Source organism: Lissotriton vulgaris, chromosome 12 (genome assembly GCF_964263255.1).
Source record: "Lissotriton vulgaris chromosome 12, aLisVul1.2, whole genome shotgun sequence".
In the NCBI taxonomy this organism is placed as follows: domain Eukaryota; kingdom Metazoa; phylum Chordata; class Amphibia; order Caudata; family Salamandridae; genus Lissotriton; species Lissotriton vulgaris.
Window position 1 is genome coordinate 674,944,366 of NC_141700.1, and position 21,886 is coordinate 674,966,251.

Below are 21,886 nucleotides of genomic sequence, written 5' to 3' on the forward strand. Positions count from 1 at the left end.
CAAGGCACAAGGAACAAGCAGGGGTGCAGTGAAAATAATGCGGGTACAATGGGCAGTAATAAGCAGCGATGGGGAGGGCTTGCAAGCCTGTGGGCAGTCTCACTAGCGGGCGATGAGCAGGCAGCATATGGGCAGTCTCCACTGTGTAAGCAAGCTGCACCAACCTAACGTTGGCCGCATACTCTCATCACGGTAACAGCAGAGTGACTATGCAGTTACTGCCTAGCAGCTCTGGCATCCCAGAGCCATTACCCCCTCATAGGACCTCCTCATCCCAGTCCTTACAATAGTAAGGCATTTCCACCTCCCAACAGGAAGGAGCTTTATTGGGGAAATGAGGATTACCAGTAAATAACAACACATCTACCCACTCTGCAGTACAGGTCTGTTGTTCGACAGTTGGGCTGAGGACCCTTGCAGGCCCTGATGAAACGGCCTGGGCAGTGATCTGCGCTCCGTTTGTGGAGTTTTCTGCACTTCGCACTCCGTGAAGCTCGTGGAGTGCAGAAAACTCAGCTTCGCAATGTGCAGCGGAGTTTTTTCCCCGCTCGCGATCCCAAACGGTAAGTTCGTGATCACAAACGGTAAGTTTGCAAGCCCGAGCTGCAACTCTCCTTATCACAGTCTATCACTGGAAAATAACGCTGTGTTAACGTAGCATTCACAATATGGTGGTACCAAGCGATAGGCCCACGATAAAGCGTCAAATGTACGCAATAAACCCAACACAACACAGCAAAAAGCAAAACACGAACGCAAAAAAACTTGTGATGAGAACAATCGCGATACAAAAATCAGCAAAAACCAGCGACTGGCCTGCCATTCACACAAGTCAGGTGGGAGAAATCACCATAAAAGTAGAAAAAAACATACAAACGCCAAGCAAGAGTGAAGCACAATGGATGTTTCTGGTGCAAGTATGGAGGACTTCCAGAACCCCACAAACCCCCCCAGAGGATCAGCCTTGGACCTTGGGGTCAGGGAAGGCCAAGGAGAAGAAGAGTAGGAAGAAGCGGTTCAGTCCACAGGAAAACAGGATCCGGAGGATAACGGAGGTGATAAAACACCATCAACAACTGTTTGTCACCTCCACTGTGGCATTGGCAACAAATGATGTCAAGCGCAAATCCAAGCTGAAACTCTCCCAACAACTGGAAGACAGCAATGCAGAATAGAGGTGGTCCACAGGAGTAGCTGGAAGAGATGGAGAAAATGGTGTCCACAGTGATCAGTGAGGAGATGGTGGAATGAGTTGGGGGACCGGACACTGCTCAACATGACCGGACACAACAGCACCAGGGTGAGTAATGACCAGGGACAAGGGGGACGAGGGAGATGGGCACAATGGCACACATGTACAATTAAGTAGAGCACATCTGCCGACAAACCAAGCACTAGCCCCCAACTCCCACCAAGTGACCTATGTACCCAAGTATGCAGCATCTCCGCACTGTATAAGCACAGAAGTCTAAGGCACACAGCATGAAAGGGAGAAGGGGCAGCAAAATCAGAGCTGCAGGGGCGACTCCCCCAAAATGCAGCACACACACACATAACATGCAGAGCACATCAACATTGACAACAATGTGGTACAAACGCAACATGTCCACAACAGAACACAGGACACAACTGGTGCCGCTTGTGTGTAGAAACTTGCCAATCACATTTGGCATTGCAGGGAAATGTGAGTTGAAAATGTACAAGTACGAACACACATCCGTTATGTTGTTGAAATGTCCACTGTCCCCCATCAAATAGGCAGCTTCTCCCAAACAACCACATTGTACACAGTCATGGAGTCTGTATGAAAACATGTTCAATGCGACAACATACATGTGACCACATTGTTTAACTGTTTCTCCCCTTCACTTTGCAGAGAGAGAATAAACACCTCCTACAGAGCAGCCCGAACGTCTCTTCTCTGATGACGAAGAAGACCACAACAGCTTCAACTCCGATGCCCTCCAACAGCTTGTGGAGAGCCTCCACAGTCCACCTCCAGGAGCAGGGCAGCCCAGCTGCTACGAGGAGACCCCATCCCCTGCACAGACCACACATCAGGCAGCACCCATCACCACAGCTGCCTCCCAGGACCCCCACGAAGAACACATGACGTTCCAATGCTGTGTGTTGGGGTGCCAAGATAATCTGGCTGAACAGGTGCGGGTGGGCTCCATCAACCGCATGGCAGCCACTCACGGTCCCTAACGGACACCCACAGTCTGCTCCATGCTCTCCAATGGACCATGGCTGACATCGCTGGTGCCCTGACTTAGAGACTAGAACAACTGTCTAGTCAGAGTGGCTCCAGAGATGTCAATCTGGAGTTGAGACATACGCGGAGGTTATTGGAGACCATGGAGCGGACACAGGTGGAAAGAGCTGCTGCCACAGCCACCACGGCCACACACCAGCGAGAGGTAGCTGGGTTTCTCAATGACCTCAAGGCCATCCTCATGGCAGTAATGGAATAAGGCCTGGCATTGATGCATGCTGCTGTTACCACTACATCCACATCTCAGCCCCCTGAAGTGTCAGTGCCACACAGTGCTGGAGACAGAACACCACCACCCAGACGTGAGGCACATGAAACAGCAGAGGACGAAGATGCGGATGAATATGCCTTCGTGGTACGAGGACGCTGTAGCATTCTTCTCCGCCATATGGCCAGTTTCTGCTTGGTTCTGCCCTCTGCATCATCACCTTCCACTGTCCCCCAATACACTCTGCCACACTCACCTTGGACCTCGACATGGACTGCCATTTTCTGTTTCATTGCCAATGACACAGCGATCAGACTGTAGACTGAATTCTTCCTCTTCCTTTGGACTTTTCATTCCCTGAAGGACTCTGGCTGGCCCTCCACGGGCCAACATTGTAAAGTGGGGTTTGCATGGCCCTGTACTGCTCCAGCTGCAACACTCCACTGAATGTGCATTAAACATTCATAATCACACAGATGTGTCATGTCTATGATCTTTCAAGTGTGGAAGTATGGGTGAATGTAGGATCAGTAATTCCCCCTTACGTCCATGTTGCTCATGTCGTTGGACTTGGGTCACAGGGTGACACATTGCCGAATGCGGTCCGGGTGGCGCAGACACAACAAAAGGGACACACGCATTCGTTACTTCCTTGACTAGCCCAGTACGGAACCACACCCAGAGCCCAGGGGTCATTGTTCAAACCCTTATGCAGGACAGGTATATGCCAGGCCAGTCCACTCCACTCACGATCACAGGGGATGACAACAACGCTACATGTGCCAGGTCTTCCCTGTAGGGATGGGCAGATCACAGGTCTAGTGGTCAGCATGGTACTGCCACTCCCTCACGGCTGGTTTACACCCACACCACACCCATCCAGCAAATGCGTCACAGAACATGTGACCCTGTCAATAAAAAGGGCCGGGCGCACATGCTCGACGTCATTTCCACTCTCTATCTGGGTGTATCTGTGTGGTGTTAATGTAGGCATGAGGGCCTCGGGCCCTGCAACCTCACATTCCCCAGGGCTGGAGGTGACATGATACTCAATCAGAGAGGGTCCATGACTTGAGGAGCACAGACTTGGTGGCTCTGGATACACTGCGGCCGGCACAGGCACACTGTCACGGGACGGTGACTTTCAGTGCACTGAGGTAGGGGCACCTTAAGTGCTGAGCAGGTGTGCAGCCTGCGATGATGCCCCGTACTGGCGATCGGTGTGAGCCCTGCTAGACCACAGTGTAGTACAAAAGGGGGTGGTGATGGACGGAGCATCTGAACCAATCTAACACTAACACCCAGTAAACAGATCTGGGTTTCATCCATCACCGTTCTTTAGCCCACCCTGCCACCCCAGTTCAGACATGGCCATATGCAAATCAGTCTGACCCTGTGCCTCATGGGAACAGTCCAGCCCGAACTGCCAAGCCATGCCTTCCCAGGACCGGAAACAAGCTTCCTAGGACCGGTTTCTCGCATTACAGCCGTCTTCAGCCAGGCTTGCTTGAATCCAGTGGCAAAGTGAGCAAGGGACTCACGTCTGAGCATAGCCTGCCAACTTATGGCGAAGAAAGCGGTACATAAAGGGGTGGTAATGGGCGGAGCATCTGAACCAATCAAACACTCACACCCAGTCAACAGATCTGGGTTTAATCCATCACCGTTCTTTAACCCACTCTGACACCCCAGTTCAGACATGGGCATATGCAAATCAGTCTGACCCTGTGCCTCATGGGAACAGTCCAGCCCGAACTGCCAAGCCATGCCTTCCCTGGACCGGAAACAAGCTTCCTAGGACCGGTTTCTCGCATTACAGCCGTCTTCAGCCAGGCTTGCTTGAATCCAGTGGCAAAGTGAGCAAGGGACTCATGTCTGAGCATACCCTGCCAACTTATGGCGAACAAAGCGGTACAAAAGGGGGTGGTGATGGACGGAGCATCTGAACCAATCAAGCACTCACACCCAGTCAACAGATCAGGGTTTAATCCATCATCGTTCTTTGGCCCACAGTGTAGGCCTGAGCCAGTGGGCAGTGCATGCCTATTGCCACATGGCGTTGCCTCGCGGGTCACAGAGTTAATGGCACCTCAAGGGCTGAGCGGGTGTGCAGCCTGCGATGATGCCATGTGCACTGGTATGTCCTCTGCCATAGCAAAACCATGACCCAGAATCAAGTGTGAGATCTGGTAGCCCGCGGAGCGGGGCTGCATGATGTGGAGGGTACCATGTTCATGGGCCCCGGGCTTGGGGCTTGCACCTGCACTTGGTGGGCCCTCTTTGCGACATGCCGGAGGCGGAAAGTGAGCAGTGAGGCCTGGGTGCGCAGGGGCGGTCATGCACCGCTGGGCAGTGGGAGGGGCTGGGGTACAGCTGCCTGGGTGCGGCGAGGTGGGCATGCACAGCTGGGTGGTGAGAGGGACTGGGGTGCAGCTGCCTGGGTGGGCAGGGGCAGAAAGGCGATGATTGCGTGTGCAATTGTATGTACTCTGCCATTCATTTATCTGGACTCTGTTTCAGATGAGGGACCTGGAAAACTCCAGTGCACGTGGTTGGAGACACACCGGTGCTAGCAGGTGAGCAGTGAGGCCTGGGTATGCAGTGTCAGCACTCTCTCTCCCTATCCCTCTCTTCTTTTCACTGTGTCTCCCTTCCTCTCTTACAGTCTCTCTCTCCTCCACTCTTTCCGTCTCTCTTTCCGTCTCTCTCTCCCTCTCTTTCTCTCTCTCTCTCTCTTTCCGTCTCTCCGTCGCTCCCTCTCTTTCTCTCTCTCTCTCTCCCTCTCTTTCTCTCTCTCTCTCCCTCTCTTTCTTTCTCTCTTCATCTCTCTGTCTTTCTTTCGCTCTCTCTCTGTCCTTTGATGTGCACATGACACTCCTTCTTATCTGTATTTTGTTCTCGCAGGCTGTGACCTACAGATTGTTCCAAGGAGAATCTTTCAATAAAATGTTTCGTTTGGTAATTCAACGGTGAATGTGTGATGATCATTTTTGTGACGACACATGCATGTTGCCTATTGTGGTTGTGCGACATCAGGTGAATTATTTGAGATATGATTACGTGAAGTTGATGTGACATGTCTTTGCCCGTGGGGGCCCGGGGGAGGGGGGGGGGTTCCTGGGGTGGTGGTAGTGGTTGTTGTGGCCCTGTTGGGGCTCCCAGCTGCATGGTCAGTGGCTCCATGGCATTTGTTGCCCTTCAGGTGTGTCTCTGGGCTGGGCTCCCTTTTCTGGTGCAGGCTGTCGTCTAACCTTACACCAGGTCAGAGCAGGTGTTAATTTCATGCTGCTAACATGCCTTATCGCCTGTTTTGGGTTTTCATTGCCGATCTGGCTGGTCGTTGAGAATGTTGCGGAGTGGTGTTCTCGCTGCTTTATATACGGGAACGCCTACTCTGCATCGTATTTGGGAAAGTTGCGGGGGTCTTCTGGTGATGTTTTTTGCAGCTGCTATCGCAGGTAAACAGGTGTTATGGGCTGTTTGCACCAGCTTGTGAATAGGGCGGTAAATTTATCGCTACTTTGGCTGCGATAAAATGGCGATAACTTGGCGATGAATCCTTGAGAATATGCCCCTTAGTTCATCTTCAGCAGTCAATCCTATAGTACCCAAACTTAAAAGATTCTGCTGGGGTGGCAGAAGTTTGATCTATGGTACAACTCAACGGTGGAACGCCTCACCTCTTCACTTAAAACAAAAAAACATGTCCATCTCTGCTTTCTTTTAGAAAGAATCTTAAGACCTGGCTTTGAAATATTTAGTTCACAAATGCAGCACACTGTATCAACCTTTATGTGACTGACTAGCGCCAAGACGCCCTCGGGCATTCGAGCGCTTTATGAAAACCTGTTTTCATTTTATTTAATTTCATATTTGCATGATAATTACTTGCTGAAAAAGACTGCAGACTTACACGTTATGCAGATTTTCATCACTCAATGACTCACTAGAAGATCACTAACTACTGCCTGCAAACTATATCTGTAAAACCATTAATTATCATAATTGTGGAGACATGATTTTCAAAACGATGTCCCAGATTGAAAAGCGTATCATAATTCAAATTTCGAAGTTTGTGAAGTTTTCCATAAAGGAAAGGGGCACAAACATACTGAATACCCACAGTTTATAGAAAATCGCCACTTAAAACACACAATTAACAGTAAACCTATTTTAGCAGCCGATCACCTCGCAATTTTTTTAGACCCTATATATACATATTGAATGCTATACTTTTATATGTAATTTACCTATAAACCGGCAGATGGTTTGATGAGATACTAATACTTTTATTTCCTGGTGTAAGTTGTATTGAATTGATTGCAGGTCAGGTCAGTTTCCCTTGTTGTTCCTCTCCAGAGCCCCCAAGAATGCGGCCGTGAGGTACGAGGGAAGTGCCTTTACACAATTCCCACTGTATCTTTACAGATCTAGTTGACAGGCCTGATTTAAGTGCTCACAGTAAAGCCTTTTGTTTTACTCCCCCCACTTAAAGACCTAACCCCCAGCAGGAGTCCACAAAAACCCACAGACTTAAACAGACACAACATGCGGGGTGCCCCTGTGGGAGAGGTAGAAAAACCAACACTGATGGTGAGGTCCGAAAAGGATAACAAACGAGGGGAGGAGAAGTCAAAGCCCCTTTGTGTGTCATGAAGAGGCAGGAGCTCTCTTTTACAAGGCCTTAAATCAGCAGGGGAGGTTCTGTCCCTGATAAGCTGCATCTCTGAGTCAGCCACTGTCTGGCTCAGGGGGCAGACGAGGGGTTTTATTGCCCTGCCCCTGCATGTCATGGAGGAGCAGATGGATTTAGAGGTGCTGATAGGGCATGCTTCTGAGACTGGACTTGTGTGGCCTCGCCCCCCCCCCACCACACCCCTTCTGCCCCCACCCATATGAGGTGTTCTGTAAAGTTCAGAAGCCTAGGGATTTTAGCCAGGCAAACACTGCTTCCTGTCAGAACCAAGGACCAGAAGTACAAAGATATTTGGCAGTCGCAATGCCTGCAATTCACAAACTCAGAGGGTTTTAGGGGCATAAGGCAGACACCTGCAGTGGGCCCCAGACCTTCAAGGGGGCCCATTATTCAGCCAAAGGTCAATGAAAATCTCTAAGATATAGAAGACTCAGGGGCCCCTCAATACATTTTGCAGGGGGTCATTTTGTGTTATGCAACTGCAGGGTTTGCTACAGCAAAATACAATTTTACTACTTACAAAAGATGAGTTTGAAAAAAATTTCAGACTCATAAAAAGGCTATTGCAACCTGCAAACAAGATGTGGCATGAAAGGGGCTTCCTGCTCCTGTTTTCGATTCAGATTGAAACGGATCAATAGTTCGTGACTGCAATTGCAGTTGCAAAACCGGTGATCAGATACTGATGCCTCATAGGGAGGTGTCTAATTCACAAAGGGGACGCTGGCCCTGTGGGACATTTTCCATTTTGCGAATTTGACTGCTGCCTCTGGAGGGAGGAGGGAGTTGCAGGCAAGCAGTGGTGCAGAGGGCCACTGCCTTCTTTCCCCAAAGTCTTTCCAAAAGAGACACTTATCTTTTTGAAGAAAAAAAAAAACAGCACTGGTTCCTTTAATATATATGAACTGCTTAAAAAAATGTGCCCTGGTTGGGAAAACAATTGCAGGGACAGAGGTCTGCTGTGCTTTTATTTGTGGCAAAACGGGTCTTTTTAACAACCCGCTTCAAATATTCAACAATTGCAAACTTGTTGGTGTGCAAGCTGCACATCCCTGCTTTGCAACTAGGAGTACTATCTACATCCAGGCATACAAATTCTCAGTGGAAATTAGTACCAAAGTGTGCCAACACAGCAGAACATGACAAGGGGCATCAGTTTTTTGGAGCAATTTGCTTCTGCCTCCCATAAGCGAATACATTGCAAAAAGCAGGCGGTATGAGGCCACGCATAACAGGTCCCCAAAGACTTACTCGATCTGTCAATAATAACGCCTCTACTGATATTCGGAGAACAGAGAGCTGCCTGTTTTCTAGTTGAACCCCTTGGTGCGCAGACAAAATATCACATTTATTATTTCGATCTACATTAATATTGAGTTTTAAATATCGCAGGGACAGAATATCGACGTAGAGAATATCGGTGACCAGAATATCGACCTGAAGGTAAGAAATATAGTTTTTTTAATATCGAAGTTAGTAATATCGATAGCAAAAATATTGAGGTTAATGATGTCGATGTTTATGTTAGTTTTATGTATTTTTATAATGTATTTTATATGTGTGTATTCCAAATGTTTTGTTATATTTTGTATTTTTGTAATTGTTTAGAAGTTAATATATTTTTTAAAGTAAATTTTGCGTTTTAGTACCGTAGCGGGTTGTGGGATTATAGGGGAATAGTGTGGGAAGTAATTTACTTATAGTAAACTAATTCATAATTTTTAGAAACTATCAATTATTTTAAATAAAATTTTGCATGTTAGTTCTGTAGCGGGTTGTGGGTTTAAAGGGGAATAGTGTGGGAAATAATTTAATTGTAATTAAGCAATTATTAAATTTTATTTATTCATATCGATAATTAATGTATTGGTAATACATTATTAATTGGTAATTACATTTTATTAATTCATTAATTTATATATTTTTTAATTGTATTCATTTTTTATTGGAGCGGGTTGTGGGTTTATAGGAGAATAGGATGGGAAGTAAATTTAATTATAATACATTAGTTAATAATTTTATTTTTTGGTATTGATAATTAATTTACTGTTTATTAATTATTAATTGGTAACTCATTTTTATTAGTTAAATAATTGATAAATATATTAATTGTGTTAATTTTGTTTAGGAGCGGGTTGTGTGTTTATAGGGGAACAGGGTGGGAAGTAATTTATTATAATTAAGTCATTATTTAATAATAATTATTGGTATTGATAATTAATGTATTGTTAATTAATTATTAGCTGGTAATTAATTGTTTTATTAATTAATATGTATTGGTATTGATAATTAATTTATGGTTAATACATTATTAATTGGTAACTCATTTTTATTAATTGATGATTATATTAATTGTGTTACATTTTATGTGGAGTGGGTTGTGTGTTTATTGGGAAGTAATTTAATGTTATTAAAGTAATTATTAATTTTAATTTATTGGTATTTATAATGAACTTATTGTTAATTTATTAATAAATCATGATTTAACTACAGACATTATTTAATTGAAAAGTATTCTATTCTTAACCCCTACGCTATCCAACACTTTCCCTACTGTTGCACTCTCTGGAGTTGGAATAGTAATTTTTACCCCTACTCTATCCAACACTTTCCCTACTGATGAACCCTCTGAAGTGGGAATAGTAATTTTTACCCCTACGCTATTCAACACTTTCCCTACTGTTGCACTCTCTGGAGTGGGAATAATAATTTTTACCCCTATGCTATCTAACACGTTCCCTACTGTTGCACTGTCTAGAGTGGGACTAGCAATTTTTACCCCAGCGCTATCCAACACTTTCTCTACTGTTTTACTCTCTAGATTTGGAATAGTAATTTTTACCCCTACTTCATCCAACACTTTCCCTACTGTTGCACTCACTGGAGTGGGAATAGTAACTTTAACCCTTTCGCTATCCAACATTTTCATTACTGTTGCATTCTCTGGAGTGGGAATCGTAATTGTTACCCCTATGCTATCTAACACTTTCCCTACTGTTGCACTCTCTAGAGTTGGAATAGTAATTTTTACCCCTACTCTATCCAACACTTTCCCTACTGTGGCACTTTTTGGAGTTGGAATAGCAAGTATAACCCCTGCACTATCCAACACATTCCCTACTGTTACACTCTCTAGAGTTGGAATAGTAATTTTTACCCCTACTCTATCCACCACTTTCCCTACTGTTGCACTTTTTGGATTTGGAATAGCAAGTATAACCCCTGCACTGTCCAACACGTTCCCTACTGTTGCACTCACTGTTGTGGGAATAGTAATTTTAACCCTTTCGCTATCCAACGCTTTCCCTACTGTTGCACTCTCTAGAGTGGGACTAGTAATTTTTACCCCTACACTATCCAACACTTTCCCTACTGTTGCACTATCTGGAGTGAGAATAGTAATTTGAACCCTTTCGGTATCCAACACTTTCCCTACTGTTGCACTCTCTGGAGTGGGACTAGTAATTTTTACCCCAATGCTATCCAACACTTTCCCTACTTTTGCACTCTCTGGAGTGGGACTAGCAATTTATACCCCTACGCTATCCAACAGTTTACCTACTGTTGCACTCTTTGGAGTTGGAATAGTAATTTTTCCCCTCTCCTAACCAATATTTTTCTGTATTGTTTTAGTTAAAGCTGTGTATAATTTATTTTAAAAACATCAAAAATATTGTAGTTTTTTAATTTGTTATATATTTTTTATATTTTAATTTATATTATTTTTGTATGTGTATATATGTTTTTATAATTTATAAAATGTGTTTAACAATTTATAAGTAATAAAAATAATTATTTATGAATATTATTAAGTAAATATATATATTATATTTTCTATGTATATGTTTAATTTATTTTAAAATTTTGGGGCCGATTCTGATTCGGTAAACCAATCGTACGACGGAATCGAATCCGTAGCCCTTTCTGTACGACTCGTACAATTCCGTCCGAATCACGTAGTACATTTGTTTGAAAAATATAGGACTGAATTGTTGCGAACCATACGAAAAGCAAGGGAGAATCCGTACGACACCGACCCTCACAGTGAACCGTACAAATCGTAAACATGCTGTACGACCCGCAAGTACGATCCGGACCGCGGAATGAGAACGCAATTCGTACAAAGAGCCACACAATCACATACGCACCGTACCCCTGCAATCATGGGGTGTACGCACCATACCCCTACGCACCATACCCTTGCAATCATGGGGTGTACGCACCGTACCCCTGAAATCATGGGGTGTACAAAGATAATGGGGTGTATGCCCATGATTGCAGGGGTACCCGGGGGGTCCGTTTCGTACGCGGTTCGAGTCGAAATTTGCTTTTCCGGATGTTTTGAGCTCCCGTAGAATAAAAGTCGTACGGAGTGTTGACGAGACGAATCGTACTTGCTGGGTCGTAAAATGCTGCTTCGATCCGTACGGACGTCGCGTACTGCATGTTCCGAATGCGATTCGTATGGATTTTTAAGTCGTATGGTCTTTCGTACGATTCATACGGAGATCTGCTTTGGGTCCGAATCGTACCTCATCGTACATACGGGGACTTTTAAGGGTACGATTCGTACAGGAAATATGCTCCTTATGGCTATTTGTAAGGGATTTTACCGAATCGGAATCAGACCCTTATGTATTCGTTATTATTTTTAAACATTTTAAAAAAAATTGTATCTATGTTTCTTTTAATTTTATGTATTATTTACTTTATTTTACATTTTTTTTTAACATTTAGAAAGAAAACAATATTTTTTATAATGATATTTTTGAAATCAATATATATATTTTTTTAGAGCAATCTGATTGGCTGTTGACAGCCAATCACAATCACTGTGAGCAGTTTGCTTCCTTGTGCAGTGTTTTGCAGTCTTAAGGCATGGTTTTGCTAGTGACGACATAAACAGATATCATAGTATCGCCTTCTAATTCACCTCTTGAAAGTAGTGCGTATCACACATTTTGGCTATTAATACTTGGAAATCATAGCTGCTCGAAGCATGCCAGTTGCATGTATCAGCCCTACAAGCTAACCAAAAACAAGCATTGACAAAGCCAATAGGCCTCACTTATGAAAGAGTTAATGGCTTTGCCAATATGTTTTAGCCATGTTGTATGTCACAACACCCTCATGCACCCTATGTGTAGTGAGACTAGCATGCAATTCTCTTGTTGCTTTTCCCCTGTGTCACTTTATGGCACACTATGATACCATGACTGATGTTCCCTAAGACCCAAAATTTAATTGTGCTTTAATCCCTGCTAGCACCCCAGAACTCACAAACCGATAGATTGTCTACACCAGCTGGCACTAGTACCTTGGTGTGGTTTTCTATTGAATCCCTTCAAGCTTCCCCTGAATCCCGTAAGCCAATGGCAAGGCTTGTTTCCACTGTTACTGGGGCCTAGATGTTGTTTTCCATTATGCTTGTTCGAGCTAAAGTTATAAATTTGTTTCCTGCTATTGGATCCTGATCATCACATTGCACCTGCCCAATCTGTAAGGTCAAAGTGAGTGTGTTTTTTTCAAGGTTCGAGAACTTCCCAGATCGTCATGCACCCCATGTGCCACAAGTGTGATATAGCTACATCCGTTAAAGCCTTTGAGAGGTTATATAAACCCCACCCAACCCTGAGTCGTGGCTTGGCCTCACTCGTTGCGGAACAAGCTTCACCCTTTCCACTCACCAGAAAAATCCAGCCGGAGCCGAGCATTGTTTTAGTCTCCTTCAAGTCCAAGTGAACAGGTGGTTCCCATGGCTCCAGGTCCCTTGACGTCTTCCTCCTCTCTCCCTCCTGCACAGCAACTAAGGAAACACACAATTCCCTGAGTCAAAACCTTGAGATCTACTTTGAACTTCAGTCAAGTGCAAGAACTAGGCTAAGTACTTCATATCAGATAAGTGCACACTAATCTTCCTATAGTAGAAAGCAAGGCCGAGTATCAGCATCTTCAAAGACTATGGACTTTTCCTCCATACCCTTTCTGTGATTTACTCCAGCGCTTCTTGTTTGTCTATACTCAGGATCCTTCCTGCAACCTTGGCACTAGAACTATGACTGTACAAGTGTTAGAGTCTTTAGCTCTGTGTTTCTCTGATGAACAGCCAAGAGATGGAACTTCAGAGTCTTTGATATATGTATGAACCTTGTACCTAAACCTGTTTATCCCTGGAGGGCACACACTCCAATCTGTGATTTAGGTTATGCTGCTCTCATGTTGTGCTGCTGATGAATCCTGTAAGTGTATGTCACTGAAATCAATGTGCGGTCATTGTAACTAGAGGCCTGTTAGTGTACTGACGGTAACTGCCACCTCTTGTTATTTCCAGTATATTCGTGTCATTGGAAAACCAGAGTTTCTTGCCCTGTGCGTATCTACCTCATAGACACAGAACGTCTCTGAAGTGACAAATCTTGTTATGCAGTATTTCACAGCAGCTGATCAGATCCAATGTTGCATATCTCTCAGTGAGCAGTGAGGTAGTGTGGAGTGGAGCGGCACAGGGTAGAATACAGCGGCATAGAGGCAGAGAGTAGATTCTTTCAGAGTAGAGTGAAGTGGCATAGAGTAGAGTGTCATAGAGTGCCTAGTCATAGAATGCAGTGGTGTAGACTAGATTAGCGTGGCATAGAGTGGATTGGCACAGAGTGCAGTTGCAAAGAGTGCAGTGGTGCATAATAGAGTACTGTGGGGTAGAGTGCATTTGTATAGAGTATAGTGCTGTAGAGTAGAGAGGCATTGAGTAAAGTGGCATAGAGTGGAGTGGTGCAGAGTAAATTGTAGTGAAACAGTACGAAGTGGCGTAGTGTGGAGTGAGGCAGAGTAGAGTGCAGTGAAGTGGAGTGGGTTAAATTGGAGTATGTATGTTGTGGTAGTGCATTGTCATTCTAGATACCACATCTTCCATTGAAATGACCATTACATTTGCACAGACAAATTGTTTTACTGATAAAAGTATACAGCACACAAACGATAATGTGTGGATATTTTATTACTGAGGGGTTTATTATGATGTAGGGCGGATTGCCACCGCCCGCATGGCGGTGGCGATCCGCCTCCCATTTCCCCCTGCTATATTATGATGGCGGGGGACAGCGGCAGACAGGAAGACCGTCCGCCACTTTTCCACCCGGTCGACGGGTCGACCGGGCAGAAAATGGTTGCATATGGTGGCGGTGTCTGCTAGACACCGCCAGACATATTAGGATGCCAGCAGGAAGCAGCCTTTCCATGGCGGTGTTGCCGCCATGGAAAGGCATGCAGATTTCTGATTTGGGGGCCCCTTGCGGGCCCCCACGATGTTGGGGGGGAGAAGGGCCACATGAGGGGTACCTATGGTATCCCCCAGCATTTACATGCAGTGGGAGGTGCACACAGCACCGCCCACCACAATGCTGTGGCTGCACTGTGTGCATTTGCATGCACAACGTGGCAGGCAATGCACGGTGCCTGCCACGCTGTGCATGCAAATGCACACAGTGCAGCCACAGCATTGTGGTGGGCGGTGCTGTGGGCACCGCCCACCAAAATTTTGTGGATGGGGGATGCCACTGTGGCGGGTGGCATCCTAATTGGCCATGTCTGAACTGGGGTGGCTGAGTGAGCTAAAGAATGGTGATGAATTAAACCCAGATCAGTTGACTGGGGGTGAGTGTTTGATTTGCTCAAACGCTCCGTCCACCATCCCCTTTTGTATTGCTTTTCTCACCCATGACGACCACAAGACAGTAGTTCAATCCCTAGTTCCCTCTAAAATCGACTACGGGAATGCCATCCTAACAGGGACTCCATAAGCTCACCTAGCCCCACTAAGGGCAGTGCTGAATGTTACCTTTTACCATCTGGCTATGCCCAACGCTGCAGAGGCGAAGATTATCCCAATCCCCTAACAACACCCACGTGAGATGCACTGAATGTGTTAGCACAGCACACGCTTCACTAGGGCGTCGGGAGAGGGTGGGGGGAAAAACAACACGATAAATAAACTGCACTTCTGACTTGACTTCTGAGGGGCAACGTGCTTCTGCTATTAGATGACCCCAGCTGTAACGATGTCTCAATAAGGCCAAGGCACCTGCAGTTAAGAGAGGAGAAAAGAAAATATTCAATACATACTACTAGAGAGGGACTTCAATAATTAAACAGTGTCTATGAACATATACAACGCTTTCCTTTGTCACCCAATAGAGTTCTCTTACCATTAACAGGCTGTGTGTGGGGAAACAGTCAAGAACACCAAGTGGAGCTTCGCAGATCCAGAAGTCCAACCAAAGAAATGCTAGCTCCGGTAAGATGAACGAAGATCCCACTTCAGTTATTTAAGGGGAAAAAAGTATGATGACAAAAAATAACCCTTCTCAGCTCCTAATTTCTGTGAAACAAACAAAAATAAGATTCCCTGCAGTGGCCACTGCTCAATGCATTCAAAACCTGGAAGAATCCAAAAATTCCGTGATTGCACCCAAAACGTTACAAAACGATGTCGAGTGATAACAAAAATACAGGAAATATCACTTGAATCCAATACGCGGTCGCGTATGGTCAATCCTTGTGAAACGAAGGATAACGCTTCCCAAGAGAGGCCGAATGCCCCGCACCAGTCCAATTCTCAAATAAAGGGCATCATCCAAAAATGGTCCGACAGCCGCCGAACCCAAAAAACGGCCAGGAAGACAAAAGAAAAACGGGACGAAGAAGGATTCCAATGATCCGAAACAAGGCGTCAGCAAGGTGTAGGAGAATGTCACATCCGATTCCAGGGAAAAGGTCACAAGGAACAAAACCAAGCAAAGACAGGCAGGTAAGTGCAGCAATATATACTGATCAGTGAAGAACCGGGTTTTAGAACCCAGCGGCGCCAGGGAAAACGCCCAATGTCTTCGAGTTCCCCTGCCTTGGCAAACAGAGACACAGGACACTTCTTGATGACGTCAAAGACCAAATTTATTGGCTGCAACCAGGAACAGAGGTCTACGAAGCACAACACGGGTGGTTCGCTAGAGACTGCACAAATTCATAGAGCGGAGCATCGTCTTTTATGCTAAAATTCACATTCCTGCCTAGCATCGATTACATACAAACTGACCAATTGGAGGGTGACATTTCAAACATATCGCATGACGACAATCCCACTTGCCGTTGTCCAGCCCACCAGAAATGACCAAGCAAAATCCAACATTCCTGCTCGAACAGGCCGGACGGACCCATCATAAAAGACCTCAACCCAAATCAATAATTAAGCCATAAAGGAAGGAACAGAAGCAGATGACAAGCAAGATAGAAGGGTGTGTGCATGTACCATAAACTCAGCAATGTCCTGCTCTTTGATCTCTATCTGGCCAGCTGCCTAACAAGGAACCAGCTCAACGAGGTCAGCCTCGGGCAAGGGAGTCAGTTTGTTCAGGTCACGCAGAAGTCAGCTAAGGTGTACGTGTCCCAAAGACTCGTTCGGCCGTAGTCATCGGCCTATGAGAGGGCAACCACACAAAATGGCTGCCGTACACAAAATGGAACCCGAGGGTTCGAACCGAATCCATGAATACGTAGTGTTCTCATTGATCGATTATTGCGAAAACACTTGTACATACCGCACTCATCATTTGCGGTCTGCTGACACCAAAATCGTCTACATCCGACGATTTTCATTGAACGGGTTCAGAATCACGGAACCACAGAACCACATCAGGTGACCTGCTTGTACGTCGACATAGAGACTGGACCAAAAACGGCCCGCTAATCCCTAACACTGAACATGGCCGCTCGACTCATATCTGGAGTAAAAATATTTTGACACATCACTCCAGACTAGTAATAACATAATACCCACAGCACCCACACATTTCACAGACCAGCAGTATGATACTAGTCACAGCACACTCACACCCCTTGCACAATGGCAGCCTCACACTACAGCACTCACAGTCGCCACAGAATAGCCTTCACACACTCCGTACAGCAGACTAACGCTCCTCACAAACTAGCATCAAAACCAATGGGTCTGTCTGATAACTGAAACTGCTTCTTCATTAATTCGTAAGTTAGAGTCTAGGTGTTACTATAGCCTTATAGCCCGCCATAGCAGGCAATACCGGCTATTAAAGGCCCGCGGCAGCGTTAAAGGCCCAAGCCGAAGGCGAGGGACTTAAACAAGGCAGCTGGACTTTAATAGCCAGTATAGCCCAGCTACGAAGGGCTATAAGGCTATTAGAGCTTTCTGTCACTAGAGGGCAGAATGTTCTAACACATAAAACAAAGGCTTTAGGGAGCTCGAGGGGATTGAAATCCCCTCAGGCTCCCTGGAGCCTTTGTTCACAGCCAGAGCTGTGAACAAAGAAGCATTGGAATGTTGGAGCTCCGGGCTTATACCAGCCATTATAAGCCTGGAGCACTCCATTGTTTTCAATGGAGCTTCCAACATTCCAATGTTCTAATATGGATGGGCAAATGGATAAATGTGAGAATGAGTCAGTGAGTGGATGAATTTACATTTAACTCTGCTAACCTATATTCCACCAATAGAACTCATAATCCAATAATATACCTTTTTGCCCACTACCACTATACCCCTCTGCCCTTCGCCTAACCATTCCCTTAGCGTTCCTCTCACGAGACACCAATAGCTCATTCTAGGGTATTTGATCACCCCTCTTCGCCACCCTGATTATGACCTAACCACCACTACAGTCGACACTTGCCTCCACACTAACCATCCCCTTTAAGCCCCACCCCACACATCCCCCTTACCCACTTCCCAAAACCCGACCCCCCACACCACATATCGCTGACTGCTAACCGAGATCCACTTACATATCGAGCCCCTGAACACACCACCAACTGTATCGTTCGGTTCATATCATGGAGCTCATAGGCTCACACACCTACTCCATCATTTACCCCCCTAACTTTCTAAAAATGCAGCTAAACATTTTAAACACAATCTTATAAAACACCACCCTGAAACACCCATCGCAGATTCCTACTTCTCAATACACAATGGACACACAACCAATGATATCATTTTCTACGCGAAACAAAGAGCGCAATGGAGGAATGCACTCCTAACTCTATTTACATTCTCTTCTACCAGGAAAACTGCCCATGGCCTAGTTATCTATATTGCCCCTTCCCAACCTTTCCAAGCGACTGCAACTATCACCATATATAATAATGGAACCATCCTCATGCAATCTAAACCTCCTAAACAACATCTTCCCTATTATCAAAGAGCAAGTGTCCAAACCCTAAACGGCCACTCAGACTACTCCCTTCGCTAATACTCAACATAGCCCACGGTTCACTCATGCCATCAACAACAACACCCCTTTCCGACCATTACCAGCATATGACCCATATGCCACTCCCCCCCTGGCTGCCCCCTACACTAACACACTTCAAACCACCTCACCCAACCCACCGCCAACCCCTTAGCTCCACTAAACACACCAATGATCTCAATAGAGACACATTCCATCACCATTACGCCCAAAATCCACATAACTCACCTATCCAACATAGCTAAGGCTTCCTATGCACCCCCAATAAATACTGAATACCCCTTACCTACTATAACAGAGGCCCCTTTGGCTACTACACCCAACCTTCCATCACTAACACTCACGCCTCCTCAACCTTGCTGAACATCAACACTCATCGTAAGCACTACCCCCAACCTAGACCATCACCCGCACTTCAGATGTTAAGACATAATAAGACACCTCACGACCACACAGAAGACATGCAGCTCTCCGACAACACCTTGGCCCCAAGTTCTCTTCTTAAACCTACATCCCACCCATCCACCCTCAAAGCCCACCTTCCCATATCCACAACTCTTCCCACACCCACCTCCCAGCCATCCACCCCCACAGCCCATCCATCACACTCACACCCACAGCACTCACACCATCCCCATGCACAGCTGCCCCAAACCACATACCAGACCAGACTTCACTGCATGCACCGACACCCATAACACAGCCCCACATCCCATTCGTATCCACCCCTACAGCCCACTCATCTCACACATTCATACCCCTCCCAACCCCACTCACACCCGCCAAAAACCGCACACCAGGCCAGACTTCATTGCATACATCTACATCCATGCCTGTGAAAAGCAGCTAACTCTCTTATGAATAACAAAGATGCTAGGTGCAAGACGCCTCTAATTCACTTCGATATTAACTATCAAAAATAAAGAGGCAGGCGCTGTAAACTAGAAGGCAAGAAACAGGTTTATTGCTCCAGAGGAGAACACATCAATTCGGACACATGGAATGTCTTCGGTAGGTATTCTAACTATACCTCCGTAGCTTGGTCTTTTATACACATTTGCATGAGTTTATTGTTAGGTTAAAATCTTTGGAATCCCGCCCCAAGCAGGTTCCCACACAAACCCAGCAGCAATCGGCCTCCCCCAGATGTAACAGATGATCGCTATCTCACAGCTGGATATTCCGACAGGATCCGAGAATGTGTGGGATCGGTCAGATCTGAGGGTTTGCACTATTGATCAAAGCAGGCGTCTTTGTTAGTACAATAAGTCCTGCCGTGTGGGGGCAATAAAACTATGTCCGCAGGGGTCGGTTATTGCCTGGGACCGGATTGAGCAGCCAGGTGCGGTGAGGGAGGTTATCAGAAGGGTTTGCTCAGGTGTGGAGAATGAAAGGACAAACCGGTTTAGGGCAGGAAGTGGATCCGGGGCTCTGTCATGAGGACAAGGTTTTACAACCCCAGTACGCTTGGTCATGCTTAGTCAGAGCGCTGGGGATGATAGCGGGTCAGGGTGAAATATAGGTGATCAACAGAGTGCAAAATGGCCGCAATGTCTAAAATGGACGCCGTTTACGCGCACGCAGAAGCTCTTGTTAAGCAAGATGGTGCCGGCGATGTTCATATTTGTTGTTTATATTTAACATGCCCTTAACACAGCCACACACCCCACTCGTACCCGCACAAAACCCCAGACTTGATGAGATCATGATCTCATTACATCTAATAAAAGAAGAACTCCAATCTCTCAATGATCGTCTCTCAAGACAATCTTGGGGAGCTAGAGCTACGAGACACCTCAAATCTAGCTGCTCAAGGAACCAATTAACAACCAAGGCAAATCTCCATAGCCCCACCTTGCCCTCAATCCCCTCCTATATTATCTCTTCCCGACCAATCAGAACCTCCAATCCGCTCTTGGAGAATGATTTACTCTCTCTGGTGCGTTCAAATGATCCCACCCCCATGAAACCACTCATTCCCGCCTCAACGTTGATCCCTACTATCCCCCCAACCCGCATAGGACCACTAAACCAAACTCTAGAGGAGCCATAGACAATAACCTCAGAAGAGTCCTAATCACCCAGGAACCTTCCTCAACCCTCACCTCACCCAAACTTCCCAAACTTAAATGTGTACTCCTAAACTGCAGATCGGCCTCTAGACATGCATCAGACATAGCAGATCTCATCCTCTCACAAGAACCAGACATGATAATGCTAACTGAAACCTGGCTAAAGGAATCCTCCACACCAATCATTGACATTCTAGTTTCACCCAAATACAACATCATCAGATTAGACAGAACTGATCAGTCGGGGGGAGGTATCACCTGCCTACATCATAGTAATATTTCAGTAAACAGAGCTATTCCCTCAGCTTTCCCATCCTGTGAATACATAGGCCTTGACATCACCTGTAATGGCAAACCTATCTGCTCTCTGCACATCATCTATCACCCACCAGGCGGGAACGTCACTTTCACCGAACACTTCATGGACATGGTATCTTCAAACAGGGGGCGATCAAATACCCAAATATTCCTTGGAGACTTCAATCTCCACTGGGATGATCACAATGATACAGTGGTTAACAGTCTCAAGAACTTCCTAGTTGACCTAGACCTAACCCAATTCTGCAACCCCCTACTCACGATAAAGGTTTGATCCTGGACTTAATAATCTCTAAAAGAGACTCCAGTCAACTAGAGTCGATCCAACCGTGCGATTGGTCAGACCATCACATTATCACCTTCGCCATTGAGGAAACTGTGAAACTGACTCAGCTCAATCCACAAGACCAAAAGTGTGGAAAAGAGACCTGAAAAAATCAACCCCAACACTCTGCCATCCTCCTGTTACAACCAACTGTTACCCCCTGCCGGGTCTTCCGACGTACATGATCTCACCAATCATTACCTCTCTGCCATGAACTCGATAATAAATGAGGTCGCACCTCTTCAATTAAAAAGACCCTCTATGAAAGATTCCAAACCATGGTACAACGGAATATTCAATGAGGACAGGCGCTCACTCAGAACTTCTGAACGTGCTTGGAGATCGATGCCATCCACCAATCACCTCAAGATTCTCAGAACAAAGAGAAATGCATATTTCCGAAAGATCAAGCGCACCAAAGCCGACTTTTTCAGCCTACAACAAGACCAGGCAAGAAATCATCCCAAAAAAGTTTCGATCTTATCAAAACCCAATCTAAGGAGGCACTGCATTGTCCACAAGACATAATGTGCCCGTAGCCAAACTGTGAAGAGTTCTCCACCTTCTTCATTCTGAAGACCGACACCATCAAGCACAACCTACTAATTGATCTAACCCTACACACGAGACCGCATCCACAAACCCCTCTAGCACTCCCAACTGCACAACAAAGCCTAACCTAAAAAAAACGATGCAGCCTGGTCTTCATTTACCAC